General features: G+C 36.1%; 1 long non-coding RNA gene across 1 annotated transcript in view; it reads right to left on the bottom strand.

The window, feature by feature from the left end:
- Positions 1 to 741: 741 nt before the first annotated feature.
- The window catches only part of LOC103884111, a 50,368-nt gene continuing 42,387 nt past the window's right edge, over positions 742 to 8,722 (bottom strand). Inside the window, exon 3 of the long non-coding RNA XR_002521822.2 lies at positions 742 to 1,232. This is a non-coding gene — a long non-coding RNA (uncharacterized LOC103884111). The remainder of the gene's footprint in view (positions 1,233 to 8,722) is intronic.

Here is an 8,722-nt window from a genome sequence, read left to right as displayed (position 1 = left end):
AATGGTGAGCGTAGACATCCTTACTTTGTTCCCAATCTTCAGGGCATGACAGTCAGCCTTTCCCCATTTAGTATGTGTTAATATAGGTATCTTTGTCAGTGTCGTTTACCTAGGTGAGAATATTTCCTTCTAGTCCTTGTTTTTTGTTTGGTTTTTATGAATCAGTGTTGCATATTATCTAATGCTTTTTATGCATCTGTTGAGATGATTATACTTTTTTATTTTTAGTCTGTTTAATGTGATGGCTTATACTGACTGATTTTTGTATGTTAAACAAATCTTGCATTTCTGGGATAAACTCACTTGGTCATGATGGTCCTTTTTGTACATAGCTGGATTCAGTTTGGTAAATGTTTTTAAAGGATTTTTGCATCTTTTTTCAAAAAAGAAATTGTTCTTGAATACTTCTTATTTAATATCTGCATTATCACATTTTGATTCTCACAAAAATCTTTCGAAGATAATATGTCAGTGCATCCTAGGCCTCTGAAATCCCTGTCAGTCAGGCACTTATGCTGACTGACTGACTTATTTATTTTTGGCTATTACTTGTTTTATTGATTGATTGAGACAGAGTCTCACTCTGTCACCCAACCTGGAGTGCAGTGGTGTGATCTTGGTTCACTGCAACCTCCGCCTCCTGGGTTCAATTCTCATGCCTCAGCCTCCCAAGTAGCTGGAACTAGAGACGGGCACCAGCATGCCCAGTTATTTTTTGTATTTTTAGTAGACACGGGGTTTCACCAGGTTGGCCAGGCTGGTCTCGAACTCATGAGCTCAAGTGATCCACCTGCCTTGGCCTCCCAAAGTGCTGGGATTACAGGTGTGAGCTACCATGAATGGCCACTTGTTGTTTTAATAAATCTCTTACCACTTTGGAGTTGAAGAAATGAACTCTCACCCAAATCAAGCAACTTGCCCACAGTTTCAGCATCAGTTAATGATAGAGCTCGGAGTCTCACAGTCCCTGCACTGCCAGTGGGTGAAGGTTGCCAAGAGGCAGGGCAAAGGCACGACAGGCTCTTCTGCAGTGGTGAGGGTGGGCTGCATGTGGTGTGGTCCTGGCCAGGGTGAAATGTGGGCTGTTAACGTCCTGCCCATCCTCTGCTCCCTATCGCTTTCTGATAGATAATGATAGGATTTCTGCTGTAAAAGATACTCATGTCTTACCTCGAACAGTCTTCCCGGGAAGTGTTCAAAGAGCTGTTGATGCTTCAAGACTCGTTCTCTCCCTGGAAAGAGAAAACAAAGAGGCCCATAACCTCCCGTTCTTTTAGGGGAGAAGTAGTCCTTTCATTTATATTGTGGCCCCAAGAGATACCAAAATGGGTGCTCAATAAATGTTGCTGATCAAATGACTTTTTCCAGAAAAATGTAAGTGCTTGTACTCAGAATGCAAGATTAGTTGCTTTCAAGAAACGAGCCTGGTTCCACTACAAAATGCAGTGTGCTTGTAGGTTCTGAATTTATTGTAATGTGCCTTTCCACTTCATCCCCTCTTCCTCCTCCCCTTTCTCTTTTCACATTGGCCTGGAAACCTGCTTTTCCAATAAAATGAGATAGTGGGGAAGGAACATATTTTGTGTTAATATCCATGCCAGCATGAAAGGAAAGGGTGTCCTGGTTGAGTAAGACCTGAGTCATGCAGGGTGGGCTCTGTCCCTGCTGTGGGCCTGCAAGTGTGGAAGTTAAAGATGTTACCATGTTAGGGTGCCATTTCCAGAGGAACCCTCTGAGGTAGCCTCAGCAGAAATGGCTCCACTCATGACATAATGGCAACAAAACACAGAACATATTTAGCAAAAAGCCTCATGTTACATGCATGAGATCTTAAAACATTAGCAGGAGACATAAATGAAGAAGCCCTGAATATGGAAAAGAGAACTGTTAAATAATTGATAAAATGCCAACTCTTCTTCTCATTACTTTATAGATTGGGAACAATCCCATTCAAAGTAAAAAAGGACTTGGCATGTGCCAAAAATCTTATTTTTGACTCCCTACAAAAATAAACTGATCAGGCTTTGGCTTCAGCTGTCTGACCTTTAACAAATGACTTGACCTCTCTAAGCATCACTTCCTCATCTGTACAGTGAGGACAGCAATAAACCCTACCGTATAGAACTGTGGCAAAGATTAAGCAGCAGAGTGCAAATGAAGAGCCTGGCATGGTGCCTAACACAAGGTCAGCACTCATTACATATTAGCTGTTATGATTATTAACTAATTTTAAACAAAAAATATTCCTCTAAAGAACATCAGAGAAAACTAGTTCTACCAGATATTTAAGTATGATTTAAAACAATGAGTAAAAGCAATGGGCTACTGATGAAAGAAAATGGACATGTGAATAAATAGAATAGAAAGTATAGGAGACTTACTCTTATTGTGAAAACTTAATTATGTGGTAAAGGAAGCATCACAAAATGAGGAAAAGAAGGATTATTTAAATGTTCTCAGGAATGATAATTAGGCTATTTTGAAAGAAATAATCTAACCCTTCATATCACACATTGAAAATAAATTCTGTATGTGTATTAAAGAGTTAAATATTTTTTATAAAACAGAAAAATCAGCAGAAAACAAAACTGTTATTATCAAATCTCTGGTGGATTAACTTAAAGCTATTAAGTGATCAAAGAAAGTATAAAAGTAAAGATTAACAGAACCAACTACATAAAAGTGTAATAGTTTGATGGGATAACTAAGAAAATAGAGAAAATATTTTTATTAAAAATGTAAAGAATTAACATTTACATAGTATGAAGAAATTATGATTTATAAAGAAAATATTGAGATTCTTACTTATAAATGAGAAGTGATACAGTCCACACAGAAAAGATATAATTAGCAAAATACATATGAAAAAACGTTCTGCATCCCTCTCCATACAACCAAAAATTCATACAAGAGGGAAGAACTAAATTGTATGTATTACCATGAACTATTACACAGCCACAAAAAGAATAAAATCATGTCCTTTGCAACAACATGGTTGCAGCTGGAGGCCATTATCCTGAATGAACTAACGCAGAAACAGAAAACCAAATACCACATGTTCTCACTTTTAAGAGGGAGGTGAACATGGGGTACTCGTGGACATAAAGATGGCAACAATAAACACTGGGGACTACTAAAGGGGGCAGGGGGAAGGGGCAAGGTTTGAAAAACTAACTATTTTGTACTGTGCTTGGTACCTGGGTGATGGGATCATTCATACCCCAAACCTCAGCATCATACAATATACCCAAGTAACAAACCTTCACATGTATCCCCTGAATCTAAAATAAAAGTTGGAAGAAAAAAGGAAGAAAGGTTAAAAAGAAAACCCAGATGTATTATGTTAAAAAATTAAATAATAGATTAGCCAAATATAGAAAATCTTATAAAACCCAATGTTGATGAGACTGGTAAAACTTGTGTATTCATATATTGCTAGGTGTTATTGCAATTTGATGCAGAATTTTGAAAATTTGTCAATACATATTAAAAGCCATTCAAACCTTCAAGGCTTTCAACTCTGAAATGCTATCTGAGTAATATATTCCAAAAGAAAAGAATGCTTTACCAAAGGCACGATCTATAATTGTGAAGCAACTGGATAAATGTAAGTGTACAAGGAAATATTAACTAACTTATATATGTAATATTGTCATTTACAAAGGCAATTATGAATATGCTTGCATAACATTAAATTTTTGTATGATATATCATTTGGTACAAAAGCAGAATTACAAAATAAGAATGATATATTGTATAGAAATAATTGTGGGTAAATTTTTTTCTATTTCATATTATTGGCTATTAATGTTATCTTGCCAAAACAATTGAAAAGTTAAAAGTTTCATAGCTAATAAATGTAAGTATCTTTTAACATTAGGCATTATAGGTATCTCAAAAATATGAAAATATCAGTGCTCATTTTTTATCCTTTAGTTAAAATACAAAATGGAAGAGATTTCCCCTATAATTAATATCTATCTTACCATGATTTTAAAATAGGAAATCTTGTCAAGAATGAAGACTGAAGGGAATGCCAGTCTTCCCCTCAGGCCAACTGGAATACTTCTCTTCCTCAGATCTAGGGAGCCTTTACTCAACTGAGTACTGACCTTTTCACATTCCTGAGATACCTATCATGCCTAATGCCAGAAGAGCCTTGTATTTAGTAGCTATAAAACTTGTAATTTTTCCTTTGTATGGACAAGATAACATTATTATTCTGGCCCTTAATGCCCTGGAAAAATCCACTGTTTAGCTCTGGGTTCCCACAATCCTTGCAACATCCCAGAGGTTGTCTCTGATCAGTTACACTGGAACCAGAGAAGTCCATTTCTCTCTGGAATCCACTTCAACAAAGGGATACTCCTGAGGCTTAAGAACATTGAGAATGTGCACTGGGTTCAAAATCTACTGGCAAGTTTGTGATTTTCAACTTGGTCAGGAGCTGAAAGATCCAATGTTCAGAAGTCATGATATTTCCAATTTATGCATGAGCAAGGACAGAATTTTTGCAAAGTCAAAAACAATAATGATAGTAAAAAGCATTCAGATTTCCTGACAAATCTCATGTAAGTCCATATTAACAAGTCTTCTTTCTGCCCAACAAATCTTCTCAGAAAAATGATGTGCTAAATATACCATTTGTAGCAACAGGCTTTTTTTTTTTTTTTATCTATGGCTACTGTGATTGAACTGTGATTATGTTTCCTTTTTTGCTTCAGTTGCTAGGAGGCTCAGTCAATTTTGCAGCCCACTTCTACTCTTGTATAGGACTTAATGTTAGGTAGCTCTCAGTCCCATTTTGTGCTGCTATAACAGAATACCACAGACTGGGTAATTTATAAATAACATAAATGTATTTCTCACAGTTACGGAGGCTGTGGAGTCCAAGATCAAGGTGTTGGCATCTGGTGTGGGCCTCCTTGCTGCATCCTCACATGGCAGAAGGGCAAGAAAGGATGAATGTTGTCCTCACAGAGGAACAGAAGAGAAAGAACCCATTCCCACAAGCCCTTTTTATAACAGCATTAATCCATAGATGAAGGCAGAGCTCTCACGACCAACCACCTTCCAAAAGGCCCTACCTCCAACACTGCTGTGCTGGAAGTCAAGTTGCCAACACACAAATTTTGGGGGACAGATTCAGACCATAGCAGTAGCTATCTTAGTGTTTTTGCCTCACTCCTAGCTTTATCGCTTCATTATTTTCCCTTTGTTTCCATTTCCTCAACTGTTTATCTTCTATCCTCTTATAGATACTTTTATAAGCTGATTCCAACCCATTTTTGAAAGAAAGCACACAGATTAATCAGATGTTGGATTATGCTTGTTGCCAGAGTGCCTCTGATTCCATTTCTTTTGACATTAGACAACCTGAAGAGGTGTATCTGGAGACAGGTGCCTGGGTCACCCTCGCTGTGTTTGGCATGTTCCCTGATAAGCCCTGCTCTAAGAAACCTAACTGTGGGATCAAGGCCATCGTTGATTTGAGCCCTAATAATTTCACCCCCACAAAATTAATTAATTTGATCTCTTTTAAAAAGTAGGATATTGGCCAAGCACGGTGGCTCACGCCTATAATCCCAGCACTTTGGGAGGCCAAGGTTGGTGGATCACAAGGTCAGAAGATCGAGACCATCCTGGCCAACACAGTAAAACCCTGTCTCTACTAAAAATACAAAAAATTATCCACGCATGGTGGCAGGCACCTGTAGTCCCAGCTACTCGAGAGGCTGAGGCAGGAGAATGGCGTGAACCCGGGAGGCAGAGGTTGCAGTGAGCCAAGATTGCACCATTGCACTCCAGCCTGGGCAACAAACAAATAATTTCAGCTATTCAAAAAAAAAAAAAGGTAGGATATTAACATTTTTTAAATGCCAACTTTATGCACTGGTTTTAGATTTAGACCTATAAGTTTTAACAAAGGCATGCACGTGTGGAACAATCACCCCCATTCAGGATATAGCAATTTTCAGCATCACTTCAAAAATTCCCTTAAGTTCCTTTCCAGTCAATCCTTTGCCCCCATCCCCTACCCCATCACCACTTATCTGATCTCTGTCACCATAAATTAGCTTTGTAGAGTTTCATACAAATAAAAGCAATATATTGTCTACATTAGAAGTTGGATTATTGGTACTGCTGAGTAGTAGTCCACTCTATGGATGCTCTACACTTTGTTTAAATATTCATCTGTTGGACATTTGTGCTGTTTCCAATCTGGGGCATGTATGAATAAAGCTACTATAAACATTTGCATGAAAATCTTTCTTGCAGACATATATTTTCATTTCTTTTGGCCAAGTATACAAGACTGAAATTGCTGGGTCATATGGTAAGTATATGTTTAATTTCATTAAGAAACTGCCAGACTTTTCCATAATGATAATACCATTTTACACGCCCTTCAGCAATGTGTGAGTTGCAGTAATTTCAAATCCTTGCTAATAGTTTATATTGTCAGTTTATTTTTCAATGTTAGCTGTTTTAGAGAGAGTGTCATAGTATTTCATTGTGTATTTAATTTGTATTTCCCTGATGACTAATAACTTTGAGCATCTTTTCATGTGCTTACTGGCCTTTTGTATATCTTCCTTTGTGAAATGCTTGTTCAAAGCTTTGCCCATTTTTTCAGTGGGTTTTTCATCATCTTCTTGAGTCTTCTGAATATAAGCCTTTTATTATTTTAGATAGATTTAGATATTCACAAAATATTCACAAATATATTTGATACATATATTTAAATATTTGTGAATAAAAATAATTTCATTTATATAATATGAAATATAAATATAATATATATTTAATATTTATAAATATATATTTTATATTTTATATTAATATGTAAAATATATGTTTATATTAATGTGTAAATAAATATACATTTATATATAATTTATATTATAAATAAAGAATATTTTCTCCCAGTTTGTGGCTTGCCTTTTCGTTTTTTAAAATAATTTATTTTGAAGAGTAGAAGCCTTTAGTTTTTCATAAGCCCAATACTTCAATTTTTTGTTAATGGTGTATGCTTTTTGTGTCCTAAGAATTCTTTGTCTACCCCAAGGTCACGAAGATTTTCTTCTTCTATGTTTTCCTCAGAAGTTTCACAATGTTAGCTTTTATGTTTAGGTCTGTGATCCATTTTGAATTTTTTGCATATGGTACGACATAAGATTCTAGGTTCATTTCTTTCCAAATGGATATCAACATCATCTGCTGAAAAGACTGTCCTTTCCCCATTTAATTACTTTAGTTTTTATTGAAAATCAAATGAACGCACACGTGTGGATCTCTTTCTGGTTATTCTGTTTTCCTGATGGTTATGACTATCATTATGCCAATACTAACCTGTCTTGAGTTAGACAGGTAGTATAACATCTCCCAATTCATTCTTTTTCAAAGTAATTTCAGCTATTCAAGGTAATTTTGCATTTTCATGTGAATTTTAGAATCAGCTTGTGAATTTCTATTTCTTTAAGCACCTGTTAGAATTTTGATTTGAATTTTGTTGACTCTGCTGATCAGTTTTGGGAGAATTGACGTCTTAACAATAGTGACATTTCTAATCCATTTGTGTAAATGTCCTTTAATTTCTCTCAACATTGTTTGTTCTTTTCTATATAGAAGGTTTATAGGCTTTGTTAAATGTATACCTGATTATTTAGTCTCTTTGGATACTGTTATAAATAAATGGTGTTATTTTTAAATTTTCATACCATTATTGGTGCAAAAGTTATTGCGGTTTTTGCCATTGCTTTTAATGCCATTGCTTTTAATGGCAAAAATCACAATAACTTTTGCACCAACCTAATACAATTGTTTGCTGCTAGAATATAAAAATACACTTAAGTTTTACACATTGACCCTGTATTGAGCAACCCTACTGAACTCGATTTTTATTTCTAGCAGTTTTTGTAGATTCTTTAGGATATCTTACATATACAATCATGACATCTACAAATAAGGACAGTTTTACTTCCCAACTCTTCAATTTGTATGGCTTTTCTTTTTCTTACCTTATTGCACCAGGTAGAATCCAGTATAATATTGCACTGGAGTTGTGAGTTGCCTTCTTCTTGACATTAAAGTGTTATCTTTCACCATTAAATACGTTGCAAGATGTAGGATTTTTGTAGATGTTCTTTAACTTGAAGCTAGCCTATGCAGCTCCGTGCTTATTTCTGAAGACATATGGAGCCTTGAAACTGACCCTTGGCCACAATAGGAATGAGATATTTTGGCTGGTGATTTATAATGTGCTATTTAAAGTTTAAAACTCCCCTAGAAACACCCTCCATCAACTTGTCTGCATTTTTTTGGAAATGTATAGCCTGATGGCTGGAACCTAGTTTACTGAGTACACAATCTGGTTTGGCTATATGACGGTAGAAAAATGAGACTGGCTTGGGATTTTTATGGTAGTGATGGGGTAGTTCAGGGTGAGGGCTCCTGTGCAACGTGGGGAAAGGGTCTTGCATGGTTTGAACCTTCCACCAATGACAAAGGAGACAGCACTTCGGCTTTCTATCAACTTGTCCAGGTGTGGGGCACAAAGGAAAGAGCAAGGGGTGAGGCCTAAAAGCTTTCAGCAGTCAAACATCTAAAAATGGTGCCAGACTTTTTATTATAATGAAGGGTTGTCATATTTTCTAAATTGTCAAACTTAGTGCCTAAAAGTATTCATAATAACCCTTTATTGTCCTTTTGATGTCTGTAG

The sequence above is a fragment of the Papio anubis genome, chromosome 6 (assembly GCF_008728515.1).
Source record: "Papio anubis isolate 15944 chromosome 6, Panubis1.0, whole genome shotgun sequence".
Classification (NCBI taxonomy): Eukaryota; Metazoa; Chordata; class Mammalia; order Primates; family Cercopithecidae; genus Papio; species Papio anubis.
The sequence above is the reverse complement of the archived record's forward strand: the minus strand, read 5'-3'. Positions and strand labels throughout refer to the sequence as shown.